This window comes from Lissotriton vulgaris, chromosome 1_2 (genome assembly GCF_964263255.1).
Source record: "Lissotriton vulgaris chromosome 1_2, aLisVul1.2, whole genome shotgun sequence".
Classification (NCBI taxonomy): domain Eukaryota; kingdom Metazoa; phylum Chordata; class Amphibia; order Caudata; family Salamandridae; genus Lissotriton; species Lissotriton vulgaris.
The window spans coordinates 139,168,834-139,185,024 of record NC_141686.1 but is presented as its reverse complement, the minus strand read 5'-3'; positions in this window follow the sequence as shown (position 1 = coordinate 139,185,024).

Sequence of the window (16,191 nt, the reverse complement as noted above, 5' to 3'; positions counted from 1 at the left end):
CACGCTGAACAATGAAAATTTGTATATATTTCATATACACTGATAATACGTGTGTTTTATCAACACTGCTAATTCTCTCTTTTTTCCTAGTCTTTTGCTGGGACTGTACATAATATCATATGATTCCATTTTCTTTTTTCCCTATTTAATCATTTTTTGTCACTTACACGGGCACAAACTTATAGGAGCACTTAGTTAGAGGTGATTATGTTACACTATTAGTAAATATTTAGTCACATATAGTTTTTGTAAATAATTGTATATAGGTCTTAATATTTATGAAATGTGTAAATTCATGAATTATGAATTTTAAATAAATATTGTAGACATTAGCTCGTGGGCATTACACAATTTAGTTGTCACCTACATGTATCATCACATGATTTTAGGCTTTCATGTTTAAATTTTGATACTGGATTGCGAATTTGCACAATCTGCATTGGGCACTTTATATCTGTCCTTCGGATTACTGCATTCAGGCAGAGATTTTCCAGTACTAGTCACTTTTATAGCCCGTATGTCGGGCATTTCTGTATTCAAGCAGTTATGATATTCTTGTAGGCCTGTATGGAAATTAGTGCAATACCGTCATTTGGGAAAAGGACAATGTTCAAAAATGATATATAATACATTTTTGGTTTTTTACATTATGACTGACTTCACATGTGTTTATAATATGTATTATTGTATATAATGTATTATACACTATATGCTCATATATATTATCTTTGTATTACATTATTGTGATTTAGTGATTACACTATATTTTCAGTCGTCTGTATTCCCCATTTAAATGGTTGCACCTATTTCTATGTTTATGCACTCAGTCATGTGATACACAACAGGAGGTGTGGCCCTTGGGAAGGGTGAGGGAAAAAAAGCATATAAATTTGAAGGCTGACTATTTCAACGGTGTGTGAACAAGAGTACAACGTACTCGAAACGCGTCTTTTGAAGGGTCCCAAATAAAAATATCATCCTGCCTGCAAAACGTGGGGTCTGCTTTCTTCTTTCGCCGCGCTGCCAGCGTGGAGGTTCGAGGATTTGTGCTACATATATATATATATATGTATATATATATATATATATATATATATATATATATATATATATATATATATATATATATATATATATATATATATATATATATATATATATATATATATATATATATATATATATATATATATAGGTATACATACATAAAACCACCAACACCAACAATACCACCACTAATACCCCCACCACCAATCTCACCACCGTCAATACCCCCATAGATTGGAGTGGCACAGAGTGGAGTGGCGTGAAATATGCTAGTGTGGGCTGGAGTAGAGTGGGATAGAGTGGAGTAGAGCAAAGTGGAGTGACACACAGTGGAATGATGTTCGGTCATCGTTGTTGATGAAGACCTCCACATCTCATTGATATGACCGGGCCATGTACGTTTGAAGATGACTGAGTAGTCCAATTTGGGCATGGAAGGTCCTGTCATACATCGGGCAAACATGTATTGACACTTTTGGTGATGTGCAGGCAGCTCTGAACTTGCAAGGCTTATGCTTTCCTTGAGCTTCTGGAGTATACCTCACCTCTGAGATTTGGCAGACGGTGTGAATGAGGCTGCGCCATGCAAGGGTTTCCCAGGTGGCCGTTTTGATCTGAAAGGACTACAGGGAGGTCTTCAGCGTGACCTCGAACTGCTTCTTTTATCCCCCATGGGACTGCTATCTCTTAGTGAATTATCCGTAGAAGAGCTGTTTAGGCAAGCTCTCATCTGGTATTCTGACAATATGCTGTTGTGGTCTCTTGCTATCTTATGCATTCTCCCTATGTCTTGATGTTCTATGCGGCTCAGCCATTGAGTGAGGTTACTAGATGGTTGGAATGTTGAGAGTGTTTGAGTTTGAATGAGTGGACAGTTGGATTAGGAAGGACTGAACAGCAGAATGCTGCTACTGGCGGGGCTTAACCTTATTTACCTGTAGCCTGATCTAAACCTAATAAACCTACATATTTGGTAACCTACAAGACTACATCTTTGATTGTAACACATGCCCAGCCTATCTGTTCTGGGCTTCCATCAGCAGTGTTTGAAATGGCAGCAGACTGTCTCTGGAAAGGACTTCAGTGACCGGTACATTGTCCTGCGATCTGATTTTCAGAAGCTTGCACAGACAGGACCTGTGGAAGGGATTGAGCCGTTGTGCAAGAGTTTGGAAGACAGTCCACATCTCACAGGCATACAGCAGAGTTCGAAGCACCACTGCTTGGTACATCTCCAGCTTTATTGATAGGCTGATCCCTCGATGTTCCTAAATGCTGGAGCACAATCTGCCGAAGCCTGATCTTTTTTTGCAATTCTGTGGTTTACATCAGTATCGATTGTCATTGCTCGGGAAGAGGTACTGCCCAGGTACGTGAAGTAGTCTACTGCCTGCAGTCTTTGCCCATTTACAGTGATGGATGGTTCTGAATACAGAGCATGGGGAGCTGGCTAGCACATGACTTGTTGATGTTGATGGCAAGACCGTTTCTGTATGCAGATGAAAACGTGTCCATACTGGCTTGCATTTCTGGCTATGCACTAGCATTCAGAGCGAAATCGTTGGCAGAGAGAAAGATTGGAATAGTGTATAATAAAGTGGCATAGAGTGGAGTGACATAGAGTGGAATGGCATAGAGTTGTATAGTGGAATTAAGAACAGTAGAATAGTGTAGTGTGCATTAGCAGATAGTGTAGTAGGATGCACTGGAGTGACGTAGACTGGAGTGACATACAGTTGAGCAGCATACAGTGAAAGAGCATACAGTGGAGTGGTGTGCAGTGTAGTGGGTTACACTAGATTGTGTTAGAGTGGAGTACAGTGGAATAGCATGGAGGAGAGTGGCGAACAGTGGAGTGACATAGAGATGAGTGGAGTTGAGTGGAATAGTGTACTGTAAAGTGGCATACAGTGGAGTAGCGTACAGTAGAGTGGCATAGAGTAGAGTGAGGTGCATGCAGTGTACTGGCATGCAGTGGAATAGCGGAGGTTGGAGTGGCATAGAGCAGAGTGGCTTAGAGTGGAGTGTTGTAGAGTGGAATACCATACAGTGGAATGTGGAGCAGGCTAGAATGTAGTGAGGCAGACTGTAGTGGTGTACAGTGTAATATCATACTATGGAGTGGCGTGCAGTGGAATATTCTAGATTAGAGTGACGTACAGTAGAATAGAGTAGAATTTAGTTGTGTACAGTGGAGTAGCATACAGTTGAGTGGTGTAGAGTGGAATAAAATTGAGTGTTACTGGTGTACAGTGTAGTGACGTAGATCGGAGTGGCATATAGTGAAATAGCGAACAGTAAATGGCATTGAATGGAAGGTCGTACAGTGGAATAGGGTAGAGTGTAGTAGGCTACAGTGGATTAGCATAGAATGGAGTTGAATACAGTGGAATGGCATAGAATTGAGTGATGTAGAGTGTGATAGCACACAGTAGATTGTGGTAGAGTGGAGTGGCGTATTGGTGGGTGACATATATTAGAGTGGTGTACAGTGCAATGAGATAGACTGGAGTGGCATAGAGTGGTATGGCATAGAGGGGAGTGGCATAGAGTGGAGTGACATAGAGTGGACTGGGGTACAGTTAAGCATGGGCGGAAAATCCGTTCCGCTCGCGGATTTTGCGGATTTTCGGTAAATTCGCAATCCGCGAACGCTCGCGAATTTACTGAAAATCCGCAAATTCGCACGCAGCGGATTTTTTTTTCTTGGTGATACAATTTTGCGGCGTGCGGTGTAAGTTCGCAATTGCGAACATGTAGGTGCGGCGGGCAGCAACAATCAAGCACTCGCGAAATTACAAAATTTGCAATTCTGCACAAGAAATCCACTAGCGGGGAGAGAACATGGCGGCCGCAGGCTAGAGCGGTGCGCGCGCTGGTCATCTGAGCTCCTCTGACATGGGGAAGCACTCCTCTCCGCTCTGAGTGATGATCGGGCACTTTTGAGTTCCCGCTGTTTTCTGCTTTGTTTCCCCTACCTGACTCGGCGCGACGATCTAAGCCGCCGGACTGACCGCCGTCGGATTGGGATAGCGGAGCAAGGTCGGAGGCTGCCGGGTTGATTCCCCTCGCCTGAACAGGTCCGCTCCGGAGGTCTTGGAGGTGTTGCTGCCCTGCCCCCCGGTCTCACGGCGCCCGCTGACTGAAGCCGCTGGAACTGGAGAGCGGAGTCGGAGTAGCGGCAGTGTGAAGAAAAGGATTGCCGGCTTGTTTTTCCCTCGCCTTGTCAGCCGGATGTGTTTCGCCCTGCCCTCCGGCAGCTCTCCGCCCCCCCAGAGTTCGTGGAGCAGAGCAGCCGTGGAGCTTCGCCGGGGTCGCTCGGCGCGAGGTCTGCTTAGAGGCAGACTTGAATGTGTGGGCTCCGGAGGCACAGTGGTTCAGCTGCTACAGAAGCAGTCTGAGCCCATTAGCAAGTCCCAGGCACGAGCTGGTGCCGGCTTAGCAACGTACAATACTTGTGACAGTAAGGAGCCGCGGGTGGGGGTGTCTTTGCGTTCGGAGGGATCAGGGAAATCAAGTCTTGGCAGTAGCAAGGGCACCTCATTAGGGGTGGCAAGTAACCTCAACTCTTTAGTTAATAATCTAAAAGAAATTAAAAGAGTCAGCCAGTCATTACTACAGCTACCAGAATCCCCTTGTTTAGAGACAGTGTCTCATACAACAGCAGCAATTGAGTCCTCTGTCCCCGCTCCAGCCCTGCCTCCCGTCCCTGCTGTAAGCAACCCTTCAAGCGAGCCTGTCCCTTTTAGTCTTCCAGCTTTACCAAAAGAGAAAGGGAAAAGGAAAATCAGTCAGAAACCCAAACCGACAGCTACAAGAACGAAAGCCAAAGGGAGGGGAAATAAAAGAATCAGTAAAAACAGCCAAGAAGGGGCTAAGACTCTAGTCTCAACTAACAGCGCTGTGAAAATCACCCCCTCTTTACTCTCTTTTTTTAAAGTCCTGCCTCAAGTTCTGGATCTAAGCCCAGTTAATAATCAGGAAGAGAGCCCTGACACTCCTCTGGGTATTGATATCCCCTCAGTGAATTCACCCCCACTAACGGAAATGGCAGACCCAACACCGTCCGCTCCGTCACAGTTGGTGGAGGTAAACATTCCATGCGATGATGAAGGAGAGGCCCTGAACAGGACACCAACAGGTCCCTCAAAGGCTTCAGGGGAGAGAGATGAGGAAGGGGAGGCTGGTATCACAACTTACACTGCGACCGAGTCAGCATTGGCGGCCTTGGCAGCTTCAATCGCTTCAATGAGAGAAGAAATTCGTAGTGATTTTTTGGTTTCTAAAGCAAACCAAAACGACATTCGCTCATCTTGTGAAGCTTTGGAAAGGAAAGTAGATGGCTTGGGTGAAAGAACGGAGGCATTGGAGAACACAGTGGGAGCGGTAAAAGCTAATCTGGAAGCAGCTGTGTTAAAAATTCACAACCTACGCAAGGAGGGAGATGCGATGAAAGAAAGAATGGAAACGTTAGAGAATTTCTCACGTAGAAACAACCTGCGTCTTCTCAAAATACCGGAGGGGAAAGAAGGCGGGGACATTAAGAGTTTCATTGTAAATCTTTTGAAGGAAGCGTTGGATCTCGAGGAGACAGTTGAAGTGTTGGAGAAAGACATCCAAAGGATCCATCGTGACCCGTTCCGTCTTAACGCAGGCAGGTCTAAACCTCGGAAAATCCTTGTCAACTTCTTGACTTATACCTTAAAGGAGAAAATTCTTAACACTGCGCTTAAACTTAAAACTACAAAATGCTCTGAATTCCCTTTCGAGATCCGCTCTGATCTATCCAAGGCTACACTTGATAGGCAGTGGGAGTTGGGACAGAAGATGGATAGTTTTAGAACGGCTGGTGCAACAGTCCAGATGAGACTACTTGCGCATCATGTATAATAACAAGATGTATAATGTCAGAACACCATTCGAGGCGGATGAGCTCCTGGAGTCCATTCAGAACCACTCGCAGGGCAAATGTTGAACGACTAGGTCCCCCCCCTCATCTCAGTCTACTTGTCCTTACTCAATAGGCTGAATAACGTAATAACTAAGTAGGCGTCTTATGAGCTTTTGGGGAGAGGGAGGGGGGAAGAATGAAGAACAGAGGAAAAAATATATATATATATATAAATAAAAAGAGGAGAAAAAGGATATAAAAAAAAAAAATAGGGGAAAGAAAGAAAAAAATAAAAAAAATTTTTAAAAAATAAATAAAATAAATTGCACTATCTCATAAATAACCCTTTTCTGTAGATAAACAAATGAATAAATCCACACTATCTGGAGAAAGTGAATAACAAATCAATAGGGGGAAGGTGGGATGGTGATGGTGATGGTGATGGTGAATGTGCATGACAACAATGTTTTTTCACAGATAATCTTAAGGAGTGCAACTCCGTGTTGAGAGTAGAGCTCAGATCTGCGCAAACCGGCCCATCAACTGGCCGGAGTAAGTATGGATGGGTTCTCCAAAGGGGTGGGGGGGGGGGGCACAAAAGCATAAAAATTCAAAATTATCCTCAGAAGCTTGGCCCTTTAAAACAGATTTTTCTTTTTTACAGTCCAACCACCTTAGATACAATATCTAAAAGAAACAAAGCAATAAATACTAAACCGGGTGGAACGGAAGTGAGCAATGGGATGGAAAAATGACATCGATATCTTTTTTATCTTGGAACGTGAATGGTCTGCGCGTGCAGGGGAGAAGAGAACGCATTTTTCAATATTTGCGCGACTCCCCGGCGCAGATCGTCATTATCCAAGAATCACATCTTTTAAAAAACGAGGCAGATGCAATTTAAAAAAAGCAAAAATGGATTGACGTATTCTTAAGTACTGACCATAATGCAAATATAAGAGAAATTCTCTTAATCTGCAAAAAATCAGCTAACGTGCGGATTCTTGAATTCAGAGAGGACAAATCTGGAAGATGGCTCATAGTTAACCTCTCTATACATGGGCAGAAATATAATTTAGTCGGATATTATGGTCCTAACTCTGATGACCCATCTTTTTTGGAAACAATAAGGAACGATTTAATAACCACCTCTGACCCCATAATTTGGACAGGGGACTTTAACGTTATTTTGAACCCAAAACTAGATAAAACCACTAATAGTAGCAGGTATAGTTGTCAACCCCCTTCAAAATCTAGACAGACTCTAAAAGGGATTATGGAGGACCTGGGTCTGGCAGATCTATGGAGAGAAAGAGCCGGCACTAAACCAGGGGTATCTTATAGGAATCTAAAATATAAACATACTTCACGAATAGATTTTGCCCTGTTTAGCTACTGTCTCCAAAACTCTATAGCCAGTATTAAGTATATACCCTCTCACTTATCCGACCATTCAGCTCTCTCTTTCACCTTAATACTTCAAACTCACAAAAAACATCCCTCCTGGGCATTTGATCGAACTATTCTATTGGTCCTGGAGGAAGTGACATACCTCAACTCCAAAGCTAGGATGTTTTTAGATAGCAATTTGCACTCAACCTCCCTTGCTTTAGTATGGGAAACTCTCAAGGCATACCTGAGAGGTTGCATTACCAACAGAGCTTCCTTTATGAGGAAAAACTATCTATCCAAAATCAAAAACCTAGAACAGGAGCTGGAGATAATTGAACAAAGGCTTGGGGGCACAACTGGCTCACTACAAGATCAAAAAAATATGTCAGACCTCAAAAGTCAGATAGAAGATACCCTACAAGAAAGGGTCTCAAAGAAATGGGAGGCGAGCAAACTGTCCAACTTTGAATTCGGAGAAACCGCAGGTTTTAGCCTGGAGGGTCAAAGCAGACCAAGCAAAAAACCACATAAGAGGGATCATGGCCGCGGGGGAAAATCAGCTCAGGTCATCAGATGTAGGAATTAGTACTGCCTTTACGCAGTTTTTTGCAGAAATATATAGGGACGACATTATAGATGACCAACAGGCAAGGGAGTCATGGCTGGATAAGATATCTCTTCCACATTTATCGCAAGCGCAAAGCGAGGCAGTGGAATTGGACATCTCAGAGACAGAGGTTAAAAAGGCCGTATCCGCACTAAAACATGGCAAAGCTACAGGTCCTGACGGACTCCCCGGAGAACTGTACAGAGCCTTGGCCGATACTATTGTCCCTACTCTGACGGCCCTTTTCAACGGTATTCTGAAGGACGGTAACGACCCACCTCAATCATGGAGCGAGGCAACTATAGTCTTGATCTTAAAACCTGGAAAAGACCCAACACTATGTGGGTCTTACCGCCCTATATCATTGTTGAATAATGACTACAAGATATATGCCTCTATTTTAGCAGCTAGATTGGGATCAGTAATGGGGGAAATAATCCATCAAGACCAAAAGGGATTCATTAAAGGGCGTCAGCTCTCTGACCTAACATATGATCTAGTGGGGGCAATTGACATCGCCTCAGCTTTTTCTATCCCACTGGCAACCCTCACCCTAGACGCAGCTAAAGCTTTCGACAGGGTAAACTGGCCCTATTTAAACGACGTTTTAAAGAAGGTCAACTTAGGGGAGAAACTCTGTCGAACAATAAAACTTATATATAAATCGCCAACAGCACGGCTTCTAATAAATGGCAAACTGTCTGAATCGTTCAAGATCTCTAGAGGCACAAGACAGGGCTGCCCGCTTTCCCCCCTCCTCTTCAACCTATACATAGAACCGTTTGCGGAAGTTCTCAGACGAGAAGACTCTATTCCATCTTTTAGGTTCGGGGAGTGGGAAAAGCGAGTAGCCTTGTACGCAGATGACATCTTGGTCTTTACCTCAGACCCGGAGATCGCTCTACCAGTAGTCATCGAGAGAGCCGAAGATTTCGGCCGTATCTCGGGCTATGAGATAAACGCCTCCAAAACAGACATTATGGCATGGACCTACGGTTAAATACATCAAACTCAATGAGATATTTGGGAATTCGGATAGTGCAAGATATCGCACAAATTGCCCAAGTCAATCTTGAGAGAATTCTTAAGGAAACTAAAAAATCTTTAAAATCTTGGTCTAATCTCCCACTAACTATCCTAGGCAGAGTAAGTCTGCTAAAGATGTCAATTCTTCCCAAGTTTACCTTCTTATTTAACACGATCCCCCTTGCATTTGATAAAACAGCGCTAGAGAAATGCCAGAGAGAGCTTAACTCCTTCGTTTGGGGATACAAGTCAGCAAGAATATCCTGGAAAAAGCTGAGGAGGAGGAGGGAAAAGGGGGGCCTATCCCTACCCGATCTACAATACTATGCGTGGGCATTCCAACTATCCCATTCGAGAATGCTCTTAAAAGTGCCATCTAATACATCAATAGGTCTCATGTTCATGGCAATGCTGATTGGTGCTGGCTTACCAACTAACGGCTACATGTTCAAGTTTGGAGAACAGAAATACTTCAAGAAAGTTAAATTAAAAACTCTTATGTCCCAAGCGAAGCTATGGTCACATATAAGGAGGAACCTGGGTTTGTCAAGAAATCCACTAGCAAGCAGCATAGACCTTCTGAAAATGATGATTTTTATCAGAATAACTCCTCAGGTTGACATTTGCCTGCCCTTATTTGGATTTGAGGCCTTTTGACTTTCTTTGGATCACTTTTGGACTAGAAATAAACTTTCACAAGTAAGTTTGTTGGCATTACATTTGCTGTTCTGCAGAAAAACGAGTTTTGCTCAACTGAAAGCACTCAGCAGCAGGTGCAAAAGTTCAATTCATCATTAGTAACCATTCCCTGTAGTGCTTCCTGACTGGGGCCCCTCCAGAGTTCAGTTGCTAGTTGCAACAATTGTATGACCCTGCTCTGACCCTCACAGCCGGATCATAGAATAGCTACAAGTAGGCCACAAAGGTCCTGGAAAAAAAAATTGCACTGCAACAGAAAGCAAATTACAGATAAGGAAGCAGGTGCAGACTGGAATTTTAAAACAGTGACACATTAATAAATCAACCCCAAATTAATTCATGTCAGTTGAAGCAGGGCAGGTGTGCTTGCTTTTTCCCCCCATAATCTACAGTTATGATGAACCAGAGGGTGGCATTGATGTACCAGAGGGTGGCATGGGTGAAACAGAGGGTGGCAGTGGTGAAACAGAGGGTGCTGGGAACCTGTGATGATGAACCAGACGTAGAAACAACATAATCGAGACCGTTGCGAGCCGACATGTAAGTTCGCAATTGCAAACTGGTACAAAACCCTCGCGAACTGGCAGAAATCCTTGCGAACACAAACAAAAAAATCTGCAAATTCGCGAGAATTCGTGGATTTTGCGGATTGCGAGTTCGCAAATCCGCAAATTCGCGAACGCCAGATTCGCAAAATTCGCCCATGCTTAGGTAGAGTCACATAGAGTGGAGTGGTGTATAGTGGAGTGGCACACAGTGGAATAGCGTATATTAGAGTGGCGTAGAGTGGAGTTGCATAGAGTGAAGTTGAGTACAGTGGAACAGTTTATAATGTATCGCCGTATAGTGTAGTTCTGTACAGTGGAGTGGTGTAGATTGGATTCCCGTACAGTTGAGCAGCATACAGTGTAAGAGCATACAGCAGAGTGGTGTATAGTGCAGTGGTGTACACTGTAGTGTGTTAAAGTGGAGTAGCGAACTGTGGAATAGGGTTCCATGATGAAATATCGATTACAAAAACACTGACCTACAAAAATATCGTCACAAAAACATTGTGTACAGAAATATCGTCACCATATACTTAAACAACGATTTACACAAATATCAACAATTTTTTATCGACTACATTCATTTCGTTTACTACTATATCGAGTACATAAATATCGACTACTACAATATCGACAACCCTTGAAATAACATTACCATCTACACTAATATCGATAACACAAATATTGAGTAACTTAGTACCTATTTAAATATACTAAAAATATTACCTTCTTCTCTATAACCTTAAATACACAATACCTTCAACTAATTTACTCTTTTATAATTATTTAAATGATAAAAAAGCGTTTCTAACATATATCTATATACTATATATTTTAAATATTTATATATAATATTTAAATATACATTAGTAATATAAACGTTACCAAACACTATAATACACTCATTTTCGATTAGTTTAATTAAGATTTAACATTTTTTAACATATTTAACAGTATTAACTATTATAATAAAACACATACAAAACATTTTCTAATATAAAGTAGAACAAAATAATTATTGGTACAGGCTCATTAAAAAATAACGGTTGTCAAATTCAAACTAAGGTTCTCGTCCAATGAATTTAAAATACATGTAATTGAACCAATCAAAATGAACAATTACTTAACTCACTACTATAAATACAATTACATACTTAACTAAAATTACCATTTTTGGCCCAAACTTGGAGAAAAGCGGTTACTTTGCTGAAGAGAAGAGAATACACCCAACGACTACAACACAGTCTACTACAACTCAAGTAAGTGAACTCCCATCCTATGTACCATAAAAACCTCACGAAAATTTGCTAAACTCCCTGAACTAAAGAAATGCTCTCTTTTTTGTAAAATATAACTAAAACATCCTATCAACAACAGCCACAAGAAATAAATAGATGAAAATATGAACACCCTTATCAATCTCTACTTAGAAAAATGTTAAAAAACTAAGAATATAGCAAACAGAAGTTCCAAAAGACTTGATATGTTATGAGCTACAAATATATCCAATTATAATAAATTACTAATATAAACTTTTTTTTCCAGAATATATAAACTTCATCTACCAATCTACAACTACACAAACAACATCTTCTACTAAATTAAGTAAGTATACCCACTGTGTCTATTAATAATCAGAAAGTAGAAACAAACAAGTATAAAACTATATAATTAATTACTACTATTCTCTACCACAACTACAGGACATTAAACAGTGAAATTCTGAATATAAGAACAGAAAACATCTGATAAGCAGAAAAACAACATTGCAAGTACATTTTGAAATTTCGCATTTTAGCCTAGACATTTAAATAAATGTTTATCACTTTTACTAAAAACACATATATATGTCTTCACAGATCTACCTTAGACATGGCAGAAGGAGCTACTTTTATAACTTCTCAAAAGGGGAAAATAATGCTGAGCTACATGGGTTATACCTACACCCAAGAAAGAGTCAAAGAGAATAAAACCCATTGGAAATGTAGTAAATATTATTCAACTGCATGCCATGGTAGAGCAACCACTGTTGATAACAATGTTGTAAATGTACGTGAGCATAACCACCCACCCAATGTAACAGAAGTCTAAGTAAGAGAAGCGCTAGAGACATTGAGAGAAGCTCACAAGAAACAAGCACCACTATTTTGAAAAATGTTTTAAGCAAAGTGCCAGGACATGTAACAGGACAGTTACCTTCAATCTCCAACTTGAAAAGATTAATAGCTAAAACAAAACGAGCTTCTGATCCAACTCCACCAGCACCTGAAACTTTTCAAGAGATTAAAATATATCCAGAATATACTATTACCCACAATGAAGATAAATTCTTAATGTATGATAACCAAAGTCACGATAAAAGAATTTTACTTTTTGCAACAAATAGCAATTTGCAAAAACTAAAATCGTGTGAAACATGGATGATGGACGGAACTTTTAAAGTTTGTCCCAAACCTTTCTATCAACTTTACACCATCCACGGTGAATACCAGGAAACTAAAATTACATTTTATAACAATTTCACAATTTTGAACACATTAACACACATTATTATTATTTAGTACACAACCTTAGCATCTATAAAACATACAACACACTAATAAAATATAACACACTTAACTTAATGTAAATTAAAAAAGAAATTTAATTTCTAATTTCAAATTTCAAATTTCAAATTTCGAAATTCAAATTGTGAAATTTTTATTTAAATAAACACTGTACATAAACAATCACACACTTAATTTAATGTTAAAATATAATATATTATTTTCAAAATTAAAAATTCTATTTTCAAATTTCGATTTTTTTTTGTTACATTTATAAAAATATCAATGAAAATTTTATTTACTACCCACCCTTATCCCCTATATAACCAACAACCCGCTACTAAATCTTTTACATACTTCATTAAATAATTTATTTTTTAATATCTAAATAATTTAAAATTTCGCATTTCAAATTTAAATATTCTTTTTCAATATTATTTTTTTTAACAATTCTCTAAAAATATCTACCCAACTTTTTTAAATTACTACCCACCCTTATCCCCTATAAAACCAACAACCCGCTCCTAAATAATTTACTATTATTTTATGATTTATATTTATTATTTTCCTATAATATTAACAATACACATAAAATTACTAAAAATGTAACATAAAACATACATTTTTCTACATTTTTATAACACATACAATTATAATTGCGATATTATATACAACGATATTTCTCTCAACTATATTCTATACAACGATATTTTTATTTGTCGATATTTATGTTGTTCTACAAAATCGATATTTACAACAACGATATTTTTATTAACGATATTTTACTAACTCGATATTCTTACCTAGATATTTATGCTAGTCGATATTATACCGTCGATATTCCTGCTGTATACCGTGGAATAGTACTTAGTAGAGTGGCGTACAGTGGAGTGGCATCAAATGGAGTGTTGTGGAGTGGACTGTTGTGGAGCGGAGTGGCTTACAATGGAGTGAGATACAGTGTAGTGGTGTACAGTGCAATAGCATAGAGTGGAGTGCTGTACCCTGGAGTGGCAGACAGTGGACTAGTGTACACTGTGGTAGAGTGGAGTGGTGTGAAGTGAATTAACGTACAGAGGAGTGGCGTACAGTGGAGTAGAAAGAGTAGAGTGGCGTAGAGTTGAGTGAGGTGCAGTTTAGTGACATACGATTGCAGAATGCAATGCTGTAGAGTGAGTGTTGTAGAGTGGAGTGGGTAAAGTGTTGGGGAGTAGACTGTAGTGACATACACATGAGTAGTAAACAGTGGAGTAGTGTAGAGTGGAATAACGTTAACCATTACTGATATGGAGTGTAGTGACGTAGAGTGGTGCAGTGTATAGTGGAATAGTGTACAGTAGAGTGGCATAGAATAGAGTGTCTTACAGTGTAGTAGGGTAAAGTGTAGTAGGGTAGAGTGGATTGCTATAAAGTGAAGTGGGGTTCAGTTGGGTGACATAGAATTGACTGATGTACAGTGTAATAGTGCACAGTGCATTGTTGTAGAGTGGAGTGGCATATATATGTGATTGGTGTACAGTGAAGTGGCGTAGACTGGAGTGGCACAGCGTAGAGTGGAGTGGCGTAGAGTGGAGTTGCACAGAGTGGAGTAGTACAGAGTGGAGTGTGGTAGAGTAGAGTGGCTTAGAGTGGTACAGTGTAGTGGGGTAGAGTGTAGTGGCGTACACTGTAGTGCATTAGAGTGGAGCAGTGTACAATGGAATAGCGTAGAGTAGAGTGGCGTGCAGTGTAATGGTATTGTGTAATAACCCACTGTGGAGTGGCGTAGACTGGAGTATTGTAGAATTAAGTGGTGTTAGAAGGTGGTTCTGACACTAGGGGCCGCCTGGATTTTTCACTTTTTGAGCACCCAATTGTTGAGCTTTTACTGTGGGGGAGCCTCATAATCTGGGACTCATCCACAGTGAACTCATAATGAAGGAGACTGTATGGAGATTTTACTGGTGTCCCCCTGGCTTGACTAGGCCGCTGCGCACCTGCTGGAGTATGGGGCACTGGGCTGGTTACATGCAGACACCGGTGTACATACGTATGCACACGGGTAGGGGCTACGCAGGGGAGATTCCTAGCGTGCTCAGTCCAGGAGCAGCTACAGAGTGAATGGTGTGGCAGGACTTATGCAGAGTTGGGTGGTGATATGGAATAGGCTTTATACACTGGAAGGAAACATGCCAGGGAAAGTCAGTGTGTTTTACTGTGTTTTTCACTTCATTATTCCCTTATGGGGAGGTGGAACCCATGGCTAGAGTAACTTCCACAAGGCCTACAGATCCCAGACATGCACTAAAGTCCTGTGTAGCGGATGTGAAAATAAGTATTCTGCAGAGTCCAAAGTCCTATTTGTACTGCTTTTGGGTCGTTCAGAAAAGTAATATTTCTCTGAGTTCCTGGCTGGGGTCTGGCCCTGACAGATTAGATTAATGACCTTTCTTCCCAGAACAAAGGTCTTCCCTCCAAGGAGAAAAGATAGGTGGAGCTACAAGCCAATCCATCAAGTGCTGTCGCTGGGTGCCAGGCACCAAGCTGAACCACAGTGAAGGTAGTAAGGGGGGAAGTAGTTGGGTTTCAGAGGCCATGTGGCCAGAGACACTGGACGACGCCATTTTGAACAAACCCAGAGGCTGGACAAGAAGGAGGGAGCAGGGGCAGGGAAGTGATGAGTCGCTGTTTGATAGGACACACAGAGACTTCCTGCCAGCCCCCTACTCAACTTTTAAAAAGTACTTGCACAGGAAGAGAAGCTCTCTCTGGGGTGTGGTCTGCTGAGGCGGAAGGTACTGGAGCCTGGCAATGGGCAGTTGGAAGGAGTACGCCCCTGACTGCCCCCCCAGGCCCCTAACAGCACCAGAAGCAGAGCCCAGGACCGGTGCGCAGAAGCAGGGGCCTCGGCACAGGGAGAAGAGAGGCGCAGGGAGCCAGTGAAGATCACTCCCTGAAGAATGCACCCTCTTGGAGACCTGGAGGGCAAAGGAGAGTGGTCCCAGTGGCTGGGGGATGCCACCAAGAGAGAGAAGATGTGAAAATGGGACAGATCGGACCCCCAGGGGCTGGGATATGGCCCCCAGATGGTAGGCGGCCTTTGACCCCTAAGGAGACCGATGACGAAGCGCGTGGGGCTCCCCCACTGGTCTCAGAGATGCCCCAGGGGTGGGTCAGGTCCCGGGGGCAGCCCCCAGGGAGAAGTAAAGTTGGGGAGCGCCGTCGTGCTCCCCGTGAAGGTGCCCTGTAGGGGGACCAAGAGCCCACCCTGACCCCCACCGAAGATGGAGGCAGGGGAGCGCAGACACGCCCCGCGAGGAGGGAAGCCAGGGAGCGCCATCGCACTCCCCGTGAAAATGCCCCCACGGGGTGCCAGGAGCCCACTCTGGCCTCCAATGAAAATGGTGATGGGGCGCACCGTTGCGCAACTCCATCCAGAGGAGGAAGGGCCCGGGA